Genomic DNA, 24,232 nt, shown 5'->3' with positions numbered 1-24,232 from the left:
CAAGGAGGATCCAAGAGCAGGAAGAACAACCCGAAGACTTATCCAAGGAGTAACCTGACCTCATCCTCATGCACCTCATCGAGCAGACCCTCGGGCAGGACTGGGAAACTAGGTTAAAAGGGTTTCCATATATAAACCCCGCTCTTCTTCCTCTCGCCCTAGCACGCCGCAGACACTCAGAACAGAGAGCGAGAGCTTCTGAACGAGAGACTGAGCGATTCAAACTTTTTTTCCACTTTGTTAGGATTTATTTTACATCTTTTTTGCTATTCCTTTAGATTTCGACCCTGTACTCTTTTACTTCTATCTTGTTTTCAATCCAATGCAATTTTCATTTATCTGTGTTTTTATGTTTTCTGCAATGAGATCTGAGTAGTGAGATAAAGTTTCTAGGGATGGGATAGACAATTATGTGTTCTTGATCGGTTAGGTTGTCTTAGCTTGATTGTTTATGTTATATAAATTTTCTTCTAGATTAGTGTTCATAATGCTATTTTCAGACCGAGAGGTTGAGAATAGATCTAGGGTATTTTGCCATCGAGAGATGTTGTTGAGATGCTTGAATCAATCAATGCTAGAGATTTACTCACTTAGCCTAAGAGATTAGATGTGTAAGGAGTTTATTGACACTAATGAATTGGTTTGTATTGCCTGCTTGGTCATGTTTCTCCAACGAGAGTCGGGTAGGGTAGTGATCAAGGTTGATTGTTTCTATCACGAGAGTGTTTTAGCAAGATTTTAGAGATTTATGGGATTTTAGAGATTTCAGGAACACTTAGGAGTCGATTACCCCATCCTTAGGAGCTTTCGCATCTTGATTGTTTATGTTTTTATTCATAACTTGACCCTATATCCGAACTGGTACTCGATCACCAGCTTCGTGTACTCCTTCGAGCTGTTCATACTCTTCTTCTTCACCCGATCACTCCACCTGATCATGTACTAGAATGCTTGCATCGAGTATTTAGGTCGTGTGGTTCTTATTTATTTAATTTCTTATTTTAGGATTGTTAGCTCAAATCCCATTATTGCTTGGCTTGACTTGCATAGTTCTAATCATATCTCATCTGCTAGCATAACAACCATTTGGATTGATAACTCTTTGTACTACAACTGCATAGGGAATTGATACCCTGGATGAAAATCATGTTATCAATTTGGCACCGTTGCCATTTGGTTGAATTTAATTTGCTACGTTTAAAATTTCAGCACTTGTTAGATCAAGTTCTATTCTATACTTTGGTTCGGAACTGACTTGTTTACGTTCGTGTTTCTTTGTTTTGTATTTCAGGAACAACCGAGTACCCGCCCGACCCGTCACTCGATCACCTGGATCGGGTAGACCTTCGTGTACTCACTCGGTTCCCTGATTGTGCATGCAAACACGATCCAAGGGTAGTCAACACTTGAGTCCATTCATCAACAACATCTACAGACCAAGGCTACTCCGTCAACAACAAGTCCAGCAACCGCAACCAACAACAATTAAGGAGGAAATGAATAATCAGAATGGTCCACCAGCTCCTCAAGAGAGGACCAACATAGGAGCAGGGGATGCTCCATCTACTCACACTCAGAGACATGGCATTGTGCCATCCAGATGATACAAAGCAACAAGTTTCATGGATTGCCAATGGAGGACCCATTGGACCATCTGGATGAGTTTGATAGGCTCTGTAGCCTCACCAAGATCAATGGAGTTAGTGAAGATGAATTCATACTCCGGCTTTTCCCATTTTCTTTGGGAGACAAAGCATACATATGGGAGAAATCACTCCCCAAGGAGTCCATAACCACTTGGGAAGCATGCAAAAAAGCATTTTTGGCCAAATTCTTCTCAAACTCCAGAACCGCAAGGCTGCGAAATGACATCTCCAGCTTCGTTCAGAAAAGCAATAAGACGTTCAGTGAAGCTTGGGAACGTTTCAAGTGATACACAAGCAGATGCCCTCATCATGGCTTCAGCAATGCTTCATTGCTAAGTACACTGTATCGAGGTGTAGTCCCTAAGATCAGGATTTGCTGGACACTGCTAGTAATGGTAATTTCCTCAATAAAGATGTTGATGAAGGTTGGGATCTAGTGGAGAACTTAGCTCAATCTGATGGCCACTACAATGAGGAGTATGATCGCATTGTGTGATCTACTGGAGAGGACGATGCAAAGTACAAGATAGATATGAATGCTCTCAATGACAAATTGGATAAGCTCCTTAGCCAGCAGCAGTATGTCCATGCCATCTCAGAGGAAGACCAGTTTCAGCAACAAGATGGGGAGAGTGCTCAGCTAGAGGATGTGAACTACATCAATAACCAAGGAGGTTACAACAAAGGGTACAACAGTTACAAACCGAACCCAACTCTGTCCTACCGTAACCCAAATATTACAAATCCTCAAGACCAAATTTACCCATCCGCAGTCCAAGGGAACCAGGGCCAGCAAAAACCATTTGTTCAATATAATCAAGGCTATGATCCTAAGCAGCAGTATTCTGGTACTTACCATCAACCAATTGCACCACCTGGATTCCAACAACAGCAAGGCCCGCAGAACCTATCCCAAGAAGCTGATCTACGCGGACTGATTCAGCAGATGATATAGAGTCAAGCATCGGCTGCTATGGACAATGCAAAGTGGTTCGCGGAGATGAGCAACAAGATCGATTCTAGGTATAATGACCTGAATGCCAAGTATGATTCTCTCAACACTAAGCTGAGATACCTAGAAGGCCAACACAACACCCAACCTCCTCCAAAAATCAACCAGCTTCCAGGTAAAGCTGTTCAGAACCCAAAAGACTATGCCACAGCCCAAGCCATCTTTCTTGATGATGACTTTGAGGACTACCTCACTGAGTATAGCGATGTTCAAGATGGGGAGGATATGGATCATTATGGGATGAATGAGTACCAGTACTACATATTCGAGTATGAACCCGAGCCTTCACCCGAGGAGACTGATCAAGTTGATGATCGAGCACTGGTTCGAGAATCACAAACCGAAGAACCACCCGAGGCTGAACCCGATGACATACCCGATGATGGTGATCGGATGATACATCGGGTAGACGTTCAGATGACAGATCAACCTCAACTGCCTGTAGCAGAGGAAGGAGAATTAGAGGAAAGGTTCAGAGCTGCTCTTGACATCCAATTAGAGGCACTTGCAGAGCATATGTCCAAGTGAAAAGCCCCACCTCCTAAGCTCTTGCCACCACACGAACTTCGAGAGGAAATCATCAAGGAGACAGCTCAACTGGAGATTGAGATTAAGGAAGATGTCAAAGAAATTGGGAATGAAATTCTGAGGAGTGGAGTGTGTTTAGATCCGGAACTGCGAATCAAGGAGAAATTGGAGAATCTTGGCTCTTTTACATTGCCATGTTCAATAGGACTTTGGATTTTCGACAACTGCTTGTGCGATTTGGGAGCTTCAGTCAGCATCATGCCACTATAAGTTGCCAACAAGATGGGTTTGAGCAGTTTTAAACCGAGTAGTCTGTATTTGGTTCTAGCTGATAGAACAATCAGACACCCCATTGGTATCTTGGAAAACTTGCCTCTCAGGATTGGAAGAGTGGAAGTTCCTACTTATTTCATGATCCTTGATATGGATAAGGAACTAGACGATCCACTTATCCTAGGAAGACCATTCTTGGCAACAGTAGGAGCAGTGATTGATGTGAAGCATGGGAAGATCAGAATTGAGCATGGGGAGCACTTCAAAATGAAATTTGGCATCAAGAAGGGAATTAAGAAGCCAACCATTGATGGTCAAGCTTTTTCCACCCAGAGAAAACAGAGAAGAGTTAAGCATCACAAATAAGTCAATACAACATTTGCTGTGGAACCTGGACAAGACCTGAAAATCCATTTAATCAGTCTGCTACAGTGGAGAGGATTCCAAAACCTCTCCCTCCTAAAACCCATGCTTAAAGAGCATGAAGAGTCAAGCTTAGTGACTTAAAACAAGCTCACTTGGAAGGAAGTCCCAAAGGTATCCTTTATTTTCTTTTAATTTTATTTTTATTTTGTCTTATTTTAGGTTTTAACATATTTACATATATTTATAAATAATAAAAAAAGGAAATTTTCGGGAACCCGAGGCTCTACCCGAATCCATACCCGACGCGTCTGATCGTGTTCTCACTCGGATGGCGAGTGGAGTCTGAATTCCGCAAAACCCTAGCCCACTCTCGGAGAAGCCGAAGAAGCCAACCCTCTCTATTTAAGGAGTCTCAACCTCACAACTTCATAAGTTTTCTCTAAACCCTAAAACTCTTTGTCTTCCCAACTTCTTCTCTCTCGCTAGAAATCGAGTTTTTCAATCTTTGTGGACTAACCCTATTAATCTCGGCTTAGTCTCTATTTTTACCTTCAAGGATTTACCAATGGCACCAAAGATGAAGACCTACCAAAAGAAGGGGAGCAGGTCAACCTCTGCCGCTGCTAGAACCGGAGGTGAAGCCGTCAAACCTCGCGATTCCCAAGGAAGAGGAGACGTTTCGCATTCCAACCGTTGGCTGGACATTTTGCATCCCCAACCCGATGCTCAACCCGATCCGTCACCCGAGGAGGTGCTCGAGCAACCGATCGTGCATACCCCCGAGTTCGCTCACCGAGTTTGCTCACTGAGGCCGGTGGCGAGTGCTGTCCGCAGATCTCCTCGACGTAGGGACCTGTCTACGTCCAAACAAACCGTAACCGACCCAATAGAGGTTGATTCTGATGCCGATAGAGGAGAACCAGAGGAGATCCAAACCTCACGGTTGAGGAGTAGAGCCGCAGTTGCAAGAGGGAAGAGACCAGCCTCTGAAAAGGCTGAGAAGGTAGCTGAGAGAGCGGCAGAAGAAGAAGATCGAGACACGGAGGAGGAGAGCCATGACCGAGAGGAGGAGCAGAGAGAACGCACCCGGCTGGCTTCACGGAGGCTGAAGCAAAAAGAAGTGGAGACTTCAGCTAAGCTCTTCAAGGTCCTCCGCAAGATGAGCTTTGTAGGAATCCGCTACCCCCACTGTGAAACAATGAAGCAGTTGGGCATCGCTAGAGATGTCGAATTTCTTTTCGACATGTGCCACCTGGGCCAGATGATGCGAGCCACACTCAAAGCCTATGAGGAGGTGACGGTTCACTTCCTTTCCACGCTGCAGTTACACTATTTTGAATACAACTCGACCCTACTACCCGATGGGGGGATCGGGTTCATCACTTTCTCCGAGCGCAATAAGGAGTACCGACTTACCTTCAAGGAGATGGGGAAGTTGTATGGTTTCAAGGCTGGGAGTGGAGAAAACATGGAAGTGAGCAAGGAGGAGATGAAATCCCTATAGCTGACAATAGGAGATAAGCTTCTCTACAAATCCACAAGCTCCAAATCCGCTCTAATAAGGAGCCCCGTTTTGAGGTACTTTCACAAGTCTCTAGCTTGCACCTTATTCGCTAGGAAGGAGACTGGGAATGTGAATGATCATGAGCTCCAGCTGCTAGACAATGCCTTGTGTGGAGTATTAGATAATGCTAGGGATGATAAACCGCTAGTAGGGGATGTTGCGGATACAAGTTTGGTCTTTATCTTGCTTGATCAGTTCTTGTATCTGAAGTCTTGGGCAATGAAAACTGAGAGGAGAGAGGGAGCCAGAGAGATCTCCATAGGAGGATTGGTCACACCAATTTTGGTAGCCTGCGATGTGCATTTGAAGGGAGAGGTACATGAGCCGAGGTGGCTAGATATCGAGTACTTGACACTAGCGAGATTCTTGGCCTATGAGAGGCCAAATAATATGTTGCTCTTCAAGTTCGTGCATCCAGCTGCCGAAGCCACCCAAATGATCCTGTCCAACGTCGTGTGCACAAAAATCCGGCTAGGGGAGAACATAGACTTCACGCCACCATTGGAAGAGTTGTACAACCCTGAGGAGGAATCCGAAACTGATGAGAGAGAGCCGACTAGGCAAGGACATGGAGACAATTCAGAGGACTATGACTTTGAAGAGTATGTTTGAGAATCGGATGGTTGAAGAGGATGAACAAGTTCCTGGCTAGGAAAGTGAAGGACCTTACCGGCACAGTGAAGGTGATGGGAGGACAGATCAAGGAGTTGCAAGACAAGGCAAGCTGTGCCTCAGCTCCCACTTTGGCATATGCACCCACATGGATGGGGAGGAGCGGACCACTAGGAGGAATTCAAGGAGTAGCACCTCCAGAGCCTCACAGAGCGTCATCCTACGAGCCTCAAGTAGAATAGGATGTCACGAGACCCGACAGATCGCGGAGAAGCCACTCTGATGCATATCCGACGCCTAACCCGACGGGGTACATGATGTCGTACCCGATGCCTCCATCGAGCACACATTCAGGTGAACACTTGAATCTTTTCCCTCTGACATATCAGATGCCATATCCGATGTCGTACTCGATGCACCCTGCGAGCAGCTATACTGGTGACCATTCCGGACCTCTCCCACCGTACCCATCGTACTATACGATGCCCTACCCGATGAGCTACGCGATGCCTTACCTGATCAACTCTTCGGATGCTGGTCCGAGCAAGTCGTCCGTGCACATAATCGAGCTCTCTGATGAACGAATCCCGGTGCCTGCTGAAGCAGGTGACGATCCTGGCTACACGTTGGCAAGCATGGAGTCTACCACAATCTCCTTCTTCACCAACCCATGAGGTACCACTTTCATCCAAACCATTGTCTATACCATTGCATTTCATTTAGTTTCGTTTTGTGTGATTCTCAAACTTCTTTTTTGAACTTTTATTCACAGTGGACTGTGTAATTTAAGTTTGGGGGAGGGTCTGAGAATGTATTTAACATTGTGTTTTATTTTCTTATCTTCTTATTTCAAATTTTTGCATATTAGTTTTATTCATTTGAGTCTGCATCTATTTGCATTAAAAAACCCAAAATTTTTTGAAAAATTTTTAAAAAATAAAAAAAGAGTTTTCATGTAATTGCATTTACATCTTATGATTGAGTCTAGATTGCTTCATATAGGATTGTTGCATATGCATCTTAGGGGACAATGATTAAAACCACCTTGTTTAAAGACAAACCTTAGGATTGAAGTTATAGCCCTTAATCACAGTTCATTGTTGTTAGATCAATCTTTAGAAAAAAAATGAAAAATCTTTGTTTAAAACCTTGTGTCTTTTGAAAGCTTCCTCCACTTGCTTGAATATTTCATCATCTCTATATTATTGGACTTAGCCTGAACTTAAATTTTCTTGCTTATGGAATTTGAATACTTGCTCATGGTAACTCTAAACTCGGGTTAGCACTCCATTTTTACCAATTTTTTCGTTTAACCCAATTCGTTTTTCCCTACCCTTGAACCCAAACCTTTCTTTCAAACCTTGTTGTGAATTGTTGAGTGATGTCTTTTCATTGTGCTATAGGTTTTGAAACCTTGAGAGTATTAAGAACGACAAATAACTGGCTCTTGATTTAGCTAAGTTAGAATAATTTGGACTAGCTAATAGAATCGGTTTTGAAAGATAGGTGGTTAGCATGTTTATTTGGGGTTGGGTTGAGAAATGAAAAAGAAATTAAAAAAAAGGAAGTCCCTAAGGTTTGATTCAATTAGCTCTAAGTCTCTTAGTAAAAAAAAAAGAGAAAAAGGTCTTGCTATAGTCTCCTAGAAAAAGAAAAAAAATATAGGAATATAATTAGGAGTTTAGCAAAGAAAAAAAAAAAAGAGCTAGATTTTTAAAGTTTAGACCTTAGAGATTATAAAAAAAAAGAGTTAAAATCAAGGTTGTGGGTAGTTTTATTCTAGGGGGTTTGATAAAGAAAAAAAAGTAAATGAGAAAAGGATAGATTATCAAGAGTTAAGCTTTGTATGCCCTAATTGTTCTCAATCTTATATAGTTTTCACAACTGTCTAGCATTCCATCTTTTGGGAGAAAACCACCCAAAGATATTGTTTGAAACCATCTACCAAAAAGCCTTACCCTTGAAACTGATTGAGCTTGATTCACCTTCCATTTGCAAGAATTCGCCAAACACTTAAATGAATGTGAAAGAGATGTTCTTTGGAATTGCAAGTCTTTACTTTTAGTTGGAGGTTGAACTAGATCGATGTATGGTAATAAGCATAGAAAAATATTTGTAAGTATGTCGATTGATCTTAGCACCATTAAACTATCTTTAAGGACTATAGCTTGAATCCTTCGCTAGCATAAAAAAGTTATAAGTCCCCATTTTTAAAACTCATCCTCCCACTTCCTTGCTAGAGGGCTAGCAAGATTTAAGTTTGGGGGTGTGATAACTCTCTAATTTACATGTTTTAAGCATCATTTTTTGTCCATATTTTGCATTATTTTTACCCTAACCTTAGCATTTTTAGGTCATTAACTGTAGGAATTTGCATTTAGGCTATTTAAGGTGTTGCATTCTTGCATTTGCACATTTTGGATGAAAACATGTGCTTTAGAGCCTAAAATGGGGAGAAACAAGGTCAAATCCGAGCATATACCCGATGGAGCTATTGAGCAGGAAGAACAGTCCGAACCTAAACCCGATCGAGGAGGATCCAAGAGCAGGAAGAACAACTCGAAGACCTATCCGAGGAGTAACCCGACCTCATCCTCGTGCACCTCATCGAGCAGACCCTCGGGCAAGACTGGGAAGCTAGGTTAAAAGGGTTTCCATATATAAACCCCCGTCTTCTTCCTCTCGCCCTAGCACGCCGCAGACACTTAGAACAGAGAGTGAGAGCTTCTGAACGAGAGACTGAGCGATTCAAACTTTTTTTTCACTTTGTTAGAATTTATTTTACATCTTTTTTGCTATTCCTTTAGATTTCGACTCTGTACTCTTTGACTTCTATCTTGTTTTCAATACAATGCAATTTTCGTTTATATGTGTTTTTATGTTTTCTGCAATGAGATCTGAGTAGTGAAATAAAGTTTCTAGGGATGGGATAGACAATTATGTGTTCTTGATCAGTTAGGATGTCTTAGCTTGATTATTTATGTTATATAAATTCTCTTCTAGATTGGTGTTCTTAATGCTATTTTCAGACCGAGAGGTTTAGAAAAGATCTAGGGTGTTTTGCCATCGAGAGATGTTGTTGAGATGCTTGAATCAATCAATGCTAGAGATTTACTCACTTAGCCTAAGAGATTAGATGTGTAAGGATTTTATTGACAATAATGAATCGGTTTGTATTGCCTGCTTAGTCATGTTTCTCCAACGAGAGTTGGGTAGGGAAGTGATCAAGGTTGATTGTTTCTATCATGAGAGTGTTTTAACAAGATTTTAGAGATTCATTGTCTATGAAATATTTGCTTGAGGCATGTAGGATAGGCCTGGGCAAATTAACCGGATCCGAAACCCGAACCCGAACCTGACCCAAAGTAGGCAGTTCGGTTTGGGTACGGATGGTGTCTAATACTCGATCGGGTTTAGTTCTCACAAGGTTCGGATATCCGATCAGGTTCGGGTAATACACAAGGTTTGGATATCCGATCGGGTTCGGGTATTACCTGAACCTGATCGGATACCCGAACCTATCTAACCTATCTATACAATTTACATCTATCTATACAATATACAATCCCTAATTTTATTATTGAACTAACTTGTGATAGCCTGTTCGGCTTCTTGTTTTCAAAATCGAGATAAAAGTGTAAAATCCCCAATTGTTCAAGCTGGAAAATCTAGAAACTTTGACCTGCTCGGCTCCTCCCTCTGCGACTTCGCGGAGGCCATCACATGTACATCTTCTTCTCTTTTTAGTTGTCCTCTTGAAACTTCGACCTGAACGGATACACACTTAAGAGTATCAGACAGAGCAGGATTGAGACGGAATCAATTGCAGATGTTTGAGTGTTTGTATGTTTGTATGTTGGTTTTATTTTCGATATCTCTGTTTTTGCTGAGTTTTGATGATGTTCTTGTCTGATATCTCTGTTCGTTGGTTTCGATATCTTTGTTTTTGCTGAGTTTTGATGATGATTGTTGATGATGTTCGTTGATGATGTTCTTGCTTGTCTGATATCTCTGTTCGTTGATGATTGTTGATGATGTCCGTTGATCGTTGATGATGTTCGTTGGTTTTGATATCTCTGTTCGTATCTCTCTCTGTCTCTGTTAACTTTTCGACTTATCATTGATTCCGTTTATAGGATTCATCATCTCCAACTTATAGTATTTTTCTATTTACAGATGGATTCATCATCTCCAACTCATGATAACAGAGACAAAGAGAGATATGAACATGAAGAGGAAGAAGAATATCAGACACCAGAATCTAATTTAAGGGGTAAAAGAAAACAAACTCTTGGCAATCAGCTGGTGGAGGAACTGCTGCTGAGCAAAATAAGACTCCAAGGATACTTACGCCAAGATCCGGTGTATGGTGCCACTTCACAAGAGTACCTGGAAGCCAAGACAGATGTACTTGCAACTATTGTGGGAAGGAGTTAGGATGTGCTACAAAGTCAGGGACAAAAAACTTGTGGAATCATAACAATATATGGGTGGAAATGGTTGCATTAAGGATGAACGAGTTGAAAAAATATGAGTTGAATAAAATTGGCTGAATAGCATTCAACTCATTCATCCACTAAATAGGAGATGAAAGAGTTGAACAAATTTCCTTTATAATTTGTTCATTTCTCCAGCTTTTTTGGTTGAATGGGTTGAATAAGTTTTCCAACTTATGCATCTCAAATGGTAAAAAATTGGATGAATAATCATTCAACCTATTCAACCTATTAATTTAAATCATCCATTTGCACCCTATGTAAGGCATTCAAGGTGTGGGAAGAAGGTCAAGATGCTACACAAGGACAGCAAGTTATTAATCAAGAAGGAAACCTACAGAGTGCAAGAGTGCCTGAGCATGTTTTCAGAGAAGCACTTAACCAAATGGTGGTGATAGCAGAGCTTCCATTGTCTTTTGTAGAATCCATGGCATTAAGATTCTTTTGCAACAAGGTTAGTCTTCTCGTAACATGATTAACATTCTCTTAGCAACTTCTTTATTATATATGTTTTTACTAATCAAAATTTATCTTGTATAATCTGTTTAGGTAAACTTGTATAAGCCTCACTAAAGAAGGACAACAACAAGAGACATAGTGAAAATGTATCATGAGAGGAAGGCCACACTTAAACAATGGTTTCTTGAGAGTAAGCAAAGAGTCACTCACCACTGATATTTGGGTATCCTCGGTAACAAGTATGTTTTTTTCAAGTATATTATGATCATTCTTATTCTCGATCATGTTCTCTTCTCTAATATGAGCTCTCTTTTTTTTTTTTTCTATCAACAGGTTCAAGTTATATGGTGATTACAGCACACTACGTTGATAAACATTGGCGATTGAAGAAGTTAATAATCGGATTCAAGTATGTGTCGGATCACAAAGGTAAGACAATTACTAGCACTCTTCTACAATGTCTTGCTGACTGGGGGATATAGAAGGTGTTTACTGTGACTGTGGATAATGCAACTGCTAATAGCAATGCTCTGGATGAGTTTCAGTGTGCCTTCTCTCAAATTAGGACAGATTCTCTAGTGTTGAATGGAGATTACATGCATATGAGATGTGATGGGCATATTATAAACTTGATAGTTAAGGATGGACTGACTGAAATGGATGCTAGTGTTAGTTCAGTCCGTAATGCCATATCTTATGTCAGATCAGGACCAAATAGGAGAAAGGCATTTGAGCTGCGAGTGGAAACTGGTAGATTCACGGGTAGTTTGCCTCTAGATGTAACCACTAGATGGAATTCGACATATTTGATGTTGACAAGAGCAGTTAAGTTCAGAAAAGCGTTTGATAGGATGGAGTTCGAAGATAAGCTCTATAATGATTATTTCTTAGAGTATGATAATGGAGAAAAAAGGATAGGACCTCCTTTGACGAATGATTGGCGTAAAATAGAAAGATTTGTGAAGTTTCTTAATGTTTTCTATCAGGCTACATTGGTAGTTTCTGCCTCCACTACTTTGAATGCACATAAGTGCTATGGTGAGATAGTAAACATTGCAATGAAGCTTCAGTTACTTTGTCTTAATAGCGATGATGACGTGAAGGTTAATGCCGAGAAGATGTACAAGAAATTTGACAAATATTGGGATGGCATCAAGAACATAAACAATATTTTGGTAATTGCTAGTGTTTTTGATCCGAGAAAGAAGATGGAGTTTGCGAATTTGTGTTTTGCGGAGCGGTATGGAGAAAATAGTACAACTGCTAAGGGGTTGACTGATTCGACTTTGATTGTCATGCGTGCGATGTATGCGGAGTATAGTGAAAGATATGCTGATTCAACATCTCAAGCATCTGGTCAGTCTCAATCATCATCTCATGCTACTGAAGTGAGGGAAACAGATGGGTTATACGACTCAATGGAAGATGAATTTGATGGTTATAACCCAATGCAGCAGAAGTATGATACATTGCTTAGAAAGATAGGAGTTAGAGATACTAATGAATTGGAAACTTATTTGAGAGAAGAAGTTGAGAATCCTGATTTGATTATGGGCATTGAGTATGATATTCTCTCTTGGTGGAAAGTCAACAGTGCAAGATATCCCATTTTATCTAAGATGGCTAGAGATTTATTTGCTATGCAAGTGTCTTCTATTGCTTCTGAAAGTGCTTTTAGCACTAGTGGAAGGATAATAGAACAATATAGAAGCTGTCTTACACACTACATGGTGGAGGTTTTGATGTGTACTGAATAGTGGTTAAAACAAGATATTCATTTTGAAGAAAAGGTTCTTACAAATGCACAGATTCCTGCAGAAGTTGAGTTTGAAGATGAGCTTGAAAGAGGTATTGTTTTTTTTTTTTTTGTCTACCTGTTTGATCTTGATTACTAAGATACAATCTATAATACTTTTTTTGTTTGTCATTTTCTTTTCAGAGTTTGAAACTCTAACTCTTTAAGTGGTTAAAGAAGAAGAGGGGTTCGAATGTTTGGATGAAGAAGAAGTAAGTCAGCACTTGGGATGTTTGGATGAAGAAGATGTGATGATATGATTGTTTTTTTACTTCTCTACTTACTCATCTCTTTAAGACTTTAAACTTACTTTAGGTTTTACTTTTTTATCTCTTTAAAACTTTAACTCTCAGTTCAGTATTTCAATTCATATAAGACTTTTGATTTCGGGTTTTTTACTTAATTTCGATTAATTTCAATTAATTTCGGGTATTTTTACCAACTTTGGGTAAATATACCCAAACCATTTCGGATATCCGACGCCAAGTTCGGATTTCGGGTAAATCCGAAAATACCCAAATCCGAACACATCCGACCCAAACCCGACCCGATTCTATAAAATACCCGATCGGGTTTTATATGTGTACATCCGAACATCCAAAAATCTGAACATCTGAACCCGAACCCGAACGGATACCCGAATGCCCAGGCCTAATGTAGGACATCCATACTGGTCAGGAACACTTAGGAGTCGATTACCCCATCTTTAGGAGCTTTCGCATCTTGATTGTTTACATTTTTATTCATAACTCGACCCTATACCCGAACTGTTACTCGATCACCAGCTTCGTGTACACCTTCGAGCTGTTCATACTCTTCTTCTTCACCTGATCACTCCACCCGATCATGTACTCAGATGCTTGCATCGAGTATTTAGGATGTGTGGTTCTTGTTTATTTAATTTCTTATTTTAGGATTGTTAGCTCAAACTCCATTATTGCTTGGCTTAACTTGCATAGTTCTGATCATATCTTATTTGCTAGCATAACAATCATTTGGATTGATAACCCTTTGTACTACAACTGCATAGGGAATTGATACCCTGGATGAAAATCCTGTTATCAAAGATGAAAGTATTTGTTACAGATGTGGCATGAAAGAACATTGGTATCAAACCTGTCGAATACCAAAACATTTAGCTGATCTGTATCTAGCATCTCAGAAGGCAAAAGAAAGACTTACTGAGACCAACTTCATCTCTGATGAATCTGGACCTTCCTTCCATGGCTTAAATGATGAAGCTGATCTCGACATTGCAGATTTTCTTATTGATCTTAAAAACGGGAAATCATGCGAATAAGATCAATATGCCATGCTATGGTTGTAATATTTTTATATGTACTTCATGTTTTGTAAAACTCTTTTTCAATAACGGTTTTATTGTAATATATAATAAATGTTTTGTAAGTTTTACGTTGTTTTAGTAATGCATATTTTATAAATACTTTATCTCTGAAAATGTCAAATTTTGAGATTGAGGATGGAGATATGTGTCTAGCAGACAATACTTCAACACACTCAATACTTAAAAATAAAAAATACTTCTTCTCTCTCAAAATAAAAGATTGCACCGGAGGCGTGAGTACTATATGTGGTAATGCAAAGATTATTATGGGCTATGGAAAAGCCACTTTCTCAATGCCAAGGGAAACAAATTTTGAAATTGATGCATTATATTCCCCTAAGTCTCGAAGAAACTTGATAAGTTTGAGAGATATCCGAATAAGTGGATATCATATAGAGACTATGAATAAAAATGACACTGAATATCTTTGCATAACATCTGAGAGGAAACATATATTAGAAAAATTACCAATGTTATCCTCTGGATTATATTGCACTAAAATAAATAAATTTGCATCATATGTTATAGTAAATTCTAATTTTACTAGTACATTTAAGATATGGCATGAAAGACTTGGACATCCTGGTTCTGTCATGATGCGAAGAATTGTTCAAAATTCAAGTGATCATCCATTGAAAACCCAAAAGGTATTTCAATATGGTGAGTTTTCATTTAATGCATGTTCTCAAAGAAAACTCATAATTCGGCCATCGCCAGCCAAAGTTGGGAATGAATCACTAATGTTCTTAGAGAGAATACATGGTGATACATGTGGACCTATACATCCTTCATGCGGGCCGTTTTGTTACTTTATGGTAATGATTGACGCATCTAGTTGATGGTCACATGTATGTCTATTGACAACACAAAGTACGGCTTACGCAAAATTTATTACCCGAATAATCAGGTTGAAAGCTCAATTATCTGATTATGCCATAAAGAAGGTCAGACTTAATAACGCTGGTGAATTCACTTCACAAGCTTTTAATGACTATTTTATGTCCATAGGAATCGATGTTGAGCATCCGGTTCCTCATGTTCATACACAAAATGGCATGGCTGAATCTTTGATTACTGAATCTTTGATTAAACGGTTGCAACTCATTGCTAGACCATTAATACTTTGAACAAAGCTCCTAATTTCTATATGGGGTCATGCTATATTGCATGCTGCGACATTGATCTAGATTTGACCAAGTGCATATAATAAACATTCCCCTTTGTAGTTAACGTCTGGCCAAGAGCCAAACATATCCCATATCCGTATTTTTGGATGTGCGGTTTATGTTCCTATAACCCCACCACAAAGAACAAAAATGGGGGCACAAGGGAGATTGGGTATATACGTCGGTTATGCATCTTCGAGTATAATTTAGTATCTTGAACCGCAAACTGGTGATATGTTTACGGCACGTTTTGTCGATTGCCATTTTAATGAAGAAGAATTTCCAGCGTTAGGGGGAGGTATTAAACAAGTATCAAAAGATATCACATGGTATACACCATCTTTGATATATATCGATCCCCTTACAAATCAACGTGAGCTAGAATTTCAGAAAATATTAAATATTGAAATGTCTGATCCTGATTGGTCGTTCTAAATCCTATGTGGACGCCTTTATAAGCTTATAGCTTCTATTTTTATTTAGTGTAGATTTAAAAAATGTTACATATTGAGATGTCTGATCCCGATTGGTCGTTTAAAAAATCTGAATATACAAAATTCTGGAAATTTTAAAAATGTTAAATAATGAAGTGGCTAATCCAATCCCTATTGGATGTTAATAATATAGAAAGTTTTGTAAATTATAAGAATGTTAAATAATGAGTGACTAATCTCTATTGGATGTTAATAATATAGAAAGTTTTGTAACAAAAGTTGGCAAATCAATTACCAGATGTAGGCTCTGATTGGTAACCACATTTAAAAGAGGCGGTTAAAACTTTTATAGCGGTTGTAAAAGAGATTGTTAAAAAGAAAGCGGTTTAAGTTAGCAGATGGAAAAGATGGTAGAGTAAAAGAAAGCGGTTGAATATTTAGCTTGATTGGTAACATTACAGCGGTTGAATAGTATAAGTTATAATAAATTTTTAAACAATTAAATTAATTTAATTAAAAATAAAAAATAAATGAAATGATAAATTATTATCTAATTCATAATATAAAATATCAATATATTTAAATGATATTAACTAAATGATCAAATGTGATATTAATGAAATTATCAAATGTATATTTTAAAATCTTACTATTCAAATCATAATCTTAAATTACTAATTTTTTTGGCTTACTAACCTTTTCCTAAAAACATTAAAAAGAATAACAACACATATTAAATCAAGATTATGATTTGAATAGTGAATAAAGGAACAAAAACTATGCAATATTTTGCTAAAAAAATAAAATGAACTGTGCAACCTCTTTATAAATGTCAAACGCTGGTTTTTGTTAGTGATTAGGATTAGTGTTTGCAACCACCAAAAATAGGTTCTAACCACCATCTTCAATCGCTTTCTCCAACCTTGATATCCAACCGCCTTCTCCAAAAGACTTGTTGATTGGTGGTTATTACAGCGGCTCGTTTGCAAACAATGCGTTTGGGTGCTTCCAATCAAAGCCGTATTCATAGATACAAAAAGGGTGACAAAGTCATATATCTCCGATGCAAATGTACCATCAAGAGTTGAAATTCCTAGAGAGGACTTTAATGGAAGCAAAGCTAATGAACCTAAGGTTCAACTAAAGCGTGGGAGGCCAACATGCTTTAATGATAAAAATCCTCGAAAGAAAAAGAAAATTGGTAAAAAAAAAGGTTCAAGAAAAACTAAATAAAGGGAAAAGTCTTCAGGATGATGTGGAAAAATATGAGATTTCTATTAACTATGCTCAAGATGGAATGTTATGGGCTAGAGATGAAATCGATGATGATAATGGTGTATTCTCTTTTTTTTTTTTGTATCTAAAGAGATCAATCATGAAAAAGATGATCCAGATCCAGATCCAAGGTCCGTATCAGAGTGCCAACATAGGCCTGATTGGGAAAAAATGGAAAAAAACTATGCAAATTGAGTTGCTCTCCCTCAATAAAAGTAATGTATTTGAACCTATTGTCACTGCATCTAAAGATGCTAAACCTATTGGTTGCAACTTGCAAGTGGGTATTTGTGTGAAAGAGAAGTGAACAATATGAAATCACACGATATAAAGCCCGACTTGTTGTGCAAGGTTTTTCTCAAAAGCCTGGAGTTGATTATGAAAAAACATATTCTTCCGTCATGGATGCAATTACATTTAGGTACTTAATGAGCCTTACGGTTTCTAAGAAATGTATTCTTATGGATGTAGTGACAACATATTTGTATGGATTGTTAGATAATGATATATACATGAAATTCCCAGAAGGATTTAAAATTCATGAGGCAAAAGACTCAAAGTCTAATGAAATTTGTGCAATCTAATTAGAGCGATCAATTTACGGATTAAAACAATCTGGGCGCATGTGGTATAATCGCTTAAGCGAATACCTATTGAAGAAAGGGTATGTTAATAATGAAATATGCCCATGCGTCTTTATAAAAAATCTCCATCGGGATTTGTGATCATTGATGTGTATGTTGATGATCTAAATATAACTCGAACTCGAAAGGAGATTGATGACGCAAGAACTCATATGAAAGAAGAGTTCGAAATGTAAGATCTTGGAAAGACTAAATTTGTCTTGGGCTCCAAATATAACAATTACAAGATGGAATATTTGTGCTCAATCATATTATACGAAAAATATTTTAAAGCTTTAATATGGACAAAGTGACTCATTTAAGTACTTCAATGGTCAATAGATCTCTGAATGTTGAAAATGATCCATTCAGACCTTGTGAGGATAATGAGAAAATTATTGGTCCCGAAGTACCTTATATGAGTGCTATCGGTAGACTTATGTACCTTGCAAATTGCAATAGACCAGATATTGCATTCGCTAGTAATCTACTTGCAAGATATAACTCATCTCCTATCCGCATGCATTGGAATGGGATAAACATATTTTTTGTTCCCTTCAAGGAACGATTGATTTGGGATTAAATTATCCTAGAAACTTTGTTTTTGGTCTAGTTGGTTTTGCAGAGGATATTTATCAGATCCACATAAATCTCGATCCATAACTGGATACATTTTCAAAATTGGAGGACTGGAATTTCGTGGCGCTCGCAGAAACAAACATTGGTCGCCACTTCCTCAAATTACGCGGAAGTCATTGCCCTTCATGAATCATGCAAAGAATGTGTATGGCTTGGATCTATGACTAAACATATACACGAAGCAAGTGGAATAGACATGAGAATAGAACCAACAAGATTGTACTACGATAACTCTGCATGTGTCACCCAAAACAAAGAAAGTTATATCAAGACCGACAGAACAAAACACATTCCTCCAAGATTTTTCTCCTACACTCAAGAACTTGAGAAGAACAAGGAAGTTGATGTTCAGTACATCCGCTCAAGTGACAATGCATCAGATCTATTCACAAAAGCGCTTCCGACTACCACATTCAGAAAGCATATTCACAGTATCGGAATGCGTCTTCTACGAGATTTATGAAGAAAGATTACACCTATCTTTTTGAGGGAGAGATTACATTACTATACTCTTTTTCTCTTGTCATGGTTTTTATCCCAATGGATTTTTCCATGACACGGTTTTTAATGAGGTAGTACGTAACTCGTCAATGGTGATGGGTAGTCAAGGGGTAATATTGTGAAACACAAAGTGTGATTATTCCATCACAAACACATGGCATTACACTTGTCCATGTAGTGTTACATGATCTTTAAAGTGTAACATTCGTCATTACATCTTTCCACTTGTCATTACCAAAACTAATGGGTGTGTGACTCATGTGTTTTGTAGTTCATCATAAATAAGGAGTTGTAGAAGAGTGATATGTGTAAGTTTTCCTTGATCAAAAAGGTTCCCTAATCTCTCTCACTCTCGTGGCTTCTCCTCCCTCTCTCTCTCTTTATTATTTTCTTGTTCTCTTTACAAAATATTACAAAGCCATATAAGTGTATTATAGTTATAATTTACAAAAGTTTCATTTAAAATTTGGGACAGGAATGAGATGAGATGGAGAGAAAAAGAGAATTCTAAAAAAAAAAATATACCAACCAAGGAGTAAATGAAAATTGTTTTTTGTGTTACTTTTTTTTTTTTTTGTCGGCAACCTTTTCATTAATTAAACCCAAGATGGGCATCTGAAAGATAATACAAGATGATATCGGAGCCCAACAAACTAAAGCCCAAATCATTAACCTAATTTTTCTAAAACAAAATACAATAAGGCACAATTAGGTTTAGAGAGGGACACGTCTTAGGACACGTGTTAAAACACGATGTTGGGGTGGAAAACGACCGAGCTGACATCGCCTTCCACCGGAGCTGAGTCTCCGATTAGATCCAAAAATTTCCAGCTATCAAGTTCATCTTTTTCCAGCACAAGGATCCATCGATCTTCAGCTTTTACCCCGAATATCATCACTTTCCTTATGCATCTTCTTCTGAGTGTTTAGAAACAAAGCCGCATGAATCTTCAGATCTGTGAAACACCGGAAAACATGAGATGGCTAGATGTCAGATTAGTCGCAAAACTTTGCTCTCCTAAACTGATCTTCACCCTCCACAGAATTCCTCCCATCATGATTCACAAACTTAAGAAGAAACCATCATACGATGCCAATCATGGCCACTTGTGTGTATGAGGATTTACTTTTCTCTTGATTGGAACCAAGCAATCTGATGACCCAAAACCTTTGTAACATCACTCAGCTTTGACCTCTTCAACATAAAAGAGATCTATCAACCTCTGCAAAAGGAAAAGAAAACACAAAACTTAGCCATAAAGGCTAAGGAGAACTCGCATCTAAGCGAGAAAGAGAAACCGGACTTAGCCGGAAAACAAAAAACGACGATAAAAATCGCCGGAATATTATACAGCAGCTTTCTCTCTCTGAAAGATTTGAGAGAGAGAAGAGAGAAAAAGCTGTTTTTTGTGTTACTTAATATTGGTAAACTTAAAATTCAATGACAAACTAACCTATATAGTCTATTAAATATAAACCTTATACTCATAATAAAATCAAAATAAATATAAAGCTCTCGATTCATATAAGACAAGGTAGATTTAAATGACACAAATTATTATAATAAATAATTTATAATTTCCTAAAAAAATAGAATATAGATTTTTGTATAATATTCTATTTTATTCATTTATTATTACTATAAGTCTACAAGATGCAATTCTTGAATAACACCAAAATTTGTTTTAAAATTTAGTACATCATCTCTAAATTTCCAAAAATAGAACTATATTTCAAATAAATCCTAAAATCTAAATATGAAACCATACACTCTCAAAATTATATCTTAAATGTAAAATAGAGAATCCGAACATAAAAATAATAATTAAAAAAAAGTATTATAATATGTCAAATAGCGCTTATTTGGAAGTTTATGTAATGTATGTTATAATCGTCCACAAAACTTATTTTAGTTCTCTATATTATATATAAAAAAAAATATTATACTTGGTAAAGAACTTGTCCCAAATGAGAAATGAGAGTTCTTGTCTTCCAGAGTACATGTTTACATCCCATCGTGTCTTGTTAATTGAAAGCTTGAACCATAAACGATATTCCCATGAAATTCGGGATCGGAAATGGGACGACGTAGCTTAATTGGCTTAATTGGCTTCTCGGAAATGGTTTAATCCTTATCGGAAATTAAAAGCCAATTAATCCTTCAGTCAATCTTCCAATTCGAATAGAACAAATAAATGATTTAGGGTGATAATGATCATGATCACAATAATTAAAAAGTAAAGAAATACTTGAATCAATCATAGATATACTAAAAGTTACTTGTCCTCCAGTTTTATTCTATTTGACATAATACGGACTTTCTCTTACCAAATAGTGGCAAACGATCCATCTCACAAAATTAAACATGTTCTGTCTTACTTTATTTTTTACCATTCAACTCATCCATAAACTTGTTTACATCATTATAAGAAGAACCTCCTTCTTCGACAGCGGCTTTAGCCATTTCGCCCAGCTTTTTAGCCCATAGCCGCCTTTCCTCTGCCTTCTCACCAGCTATCACTTCCCTCACTGCCTTCTCCACTTGTTCTTTACTAATCAACTTTCCTTTCTTCACCAACTGGGTGGTAGCTCCGACGTTCACTCCTATTCTCAATACTTTTGTCAATAGCTTCTCGTTGTAGAACTGTTCCGCCGCCATTGGCCATGTCACCATAGGTAGCCCTGCAGCAATGCCCTCCATAGCAGAGTTCCATCCACAGTGCGTCACAAACCCTCCAATTGCTTTATGGTCAAGTATTAGCACTTGCGGCGCCCATCCCCGTATTATCAGCCCTTTCTTTGTTGTCCTCTCCTCAAACCCTTCAGGCAACCACTCCTCATTTTCACCTGTCCCATTGTCCCAACCATACATCCACCAAGTAATAACTATGTGAACATTGAGGCAAATATACTGAGAAATACAAACTTGATAGATAACAGCCGAGGATCGGAGGAACACATTACCTTGGTATTCATTTTTCCTAACCACCCAGATGAAATTTTGTCCAGAGCCTTCAAGACCGAAAGCAATCTCCAACAGCTGTTCGTTGGTGAGGTTAGTTCCGCTCCCAAAGGACAAGTAAACTACTGAACCAGGTGGCTTAGAATCGAGCCATTTGAGGCATTCTTGCTCATCAATGTTGGCCTTTTTCCCTCTTCCGGCTTTCTCCGTAAACTCTCTGTTTGATAGCGAAAGGGGACCAATGTTCCAAACTCTTTTCGCCACAAAACTTCGGTAAAAATCAGCATAAGACGATTCCAGCTCGTAGAAGCTATTCACCAAGACACCAAAGCTATTGGTCTCTGATTCCCTAACCTCTTTCATATACTTTCCCATTGGCGTTTCTTCGTCAGCAACATTAGCTTGGTCTGCCGTGATAACTATGTCCCCGGGGAGACCAGGGATCACAAAAGGAGTGGAACTCGTAGCAACATTCTTGTGTGGCTTATGAATCCTCATGTTATACGAACAGAACAACAAAGGGAAAAGAAAGATGTGCCGTGGAACACAAGTCTTGGCACACCGAACTTCTCAGCAGATTCTGTCGCCCAGGGGAAGAACATATCGGCCACAAGAGCACTTGGTTTGGATTTTTCAATGAAACTCTCCAACTGATTTTTCATATACTTGGTAGAGAAAAGAAACTTCAAGAACAAGTCACCTGAGTCAGCTTTTTGATATGAGTTGATGAATTCACCGTTCTCGCATCCTTCAGGCAATCCAAGCTCTACACAAGGGAAGTTGAAGATCTTGATTCCGATTTCGAAATCAGGGTTTTGAACTTTGAATGCTTCAACGGGTTTCTCCAAGATCTTAGCATTGATTGGAGTTGTGAGAAGGGTTGATTTGGCTCCTCTGCTCGCGAAAAGCTTGGCCATATCTAAAACTGGAATCATGTGGCCATGAGCCATAAAGGGAAGAACAGAATATGAATTCTCTCAGAAACTTCTCTGTTCATGTTTGCTTGTAGAAACTTCTGGGTTTTACAGGATGAAACAGAAAACAAAAAGAAATCAGAACAATAACGGAACTGACATGTTTGATGTGATCAGACAAAAACAAAGAGGGTTTCTTGTCTGGATTGGATTATTTTTCTTACTCTTGTCTGGATTGAATTATATATACACACACGCGCGTACACGTTGAAGAAGACAGTGGAAGAAGATCAAATAAATTAATAAAGTTGTCCAGGTGGCGAATGTCACGTCTTTGCATACGTCATGTTTTGCTTTTGTGTTGCATTGTTCTGGTAGGTTGGCTATATGAATTGGGAACCGAATATGAACACATATGATACATCTGATGATGTCTCGTAGAAAAAAACTTTGACTTCTTACTTTAGTGGCGAGCAGACGAGTAATTGAACTTTGAAGGCCTGGCATTTCCACAAGAAAATACTAAAAATCAGATGATCCCACTTACTATTTTGATAAATCAAACGATTTTCTCTGATTGGTAAACCATTTGAGTGTTTTAACGAATTAATACTGAAAAAATAATAAACCCTCAATATTATTTAATTCCGTACCTGTCAATTGTGACAAAACGCGATAAAATGATTTTTATAAAATATCTGTGTAATTAAAACAAGTTCGGAAAAGACTAACATATCTTATGCCGTATTCTTTCTTTACGTTCCAATTTTTTCTTTTAAAATTTAATGTTATAAAATCTATTTAATTGTTTTTTAGAACAATAACCAGTTAACATTAAAATAATTAAAAGATATTTTGTACGGAAGAGATATATATACCTACATTTTGTTTTTTGTTTTCTTCCCAAAATTCGTAATCATTCAAACACACACCAAGAATTATAGTTGTTGTTTTAAATTATAGTTGTTGTCAATCGTGACAAAACACGATAAAATGATAAAGCAATCATTTTTATAGAATATCTATGTAATTTAAAACAAGTTCGGAAAGTAATGAATTCGTGAAAGTTTATGGAAACAAAGAATCTAGATCGACATTTTTTATTTCATCGATTGAGATGTTATTAACAAATACAAAAACCAAGATACGTCTAATCAACTATGAACTATAATTGTATTCTTAAGTAGGTTGTTGTAGTCTCAAAGATTTCGTTAACCCACATGTTTCTTCATCTCTCCCTCCAAATGCAAATGCAATCTACATTGAAACAAATGCGGCATGGAAAGAACCTGTGGTAATGGGTGGATAGGTGGAACTGCAAACTTGTCTCTCAGTTTCAAGAGATCTACATCTGAACGCTTTGTGGCCTCTAATCTAAAAAGAATCTCTAGCCATCCTAGACGACATCAAGGCATCCATGTCTAACGAGTAACGACTACTCATCAATTCACATTAAATTGGATTCTAAAATTATTATTAACTTCATATACTTCGAGAATATAATTAACAAATTAGTTGGTTTGCTCCATGATAATTGATCCCTAATTTCAGATCTGGTAGCTTTTTCCTTCGTATGACTAATGTATTAGCTAACAATGCTTTATCTTCACTTTCACTTGTTT

At 38.0% G+C, this 24,232-nt stretch overlaps 1 pseudogene; it reads right to left on the bottom strand.

Annotated features, from left to right (window-relative positions):
* On the bottom strand, nt 21,027-22,804 carry LOC104747372 (annotated as a pseudogene).

This window comes from Camelina sativa, chromosome 15 (assembly GCF_000633955.1).
Source record: "Camelina sativa cultivar DH55 chromosome 15, Cs, whole genome shotgun sequence".
Classification (NCBI taxonomy): Eukaryota; Viridiplantae; Streptophyta; class Magnoliopsida; order Brassicales; family Brassicaceae; genus Camelina; species Camelina sativa.
Note: the sequence above shows the minus strand (reverse complement) of the source record. Positions and strands in the feature narration are given on the sequence as shown.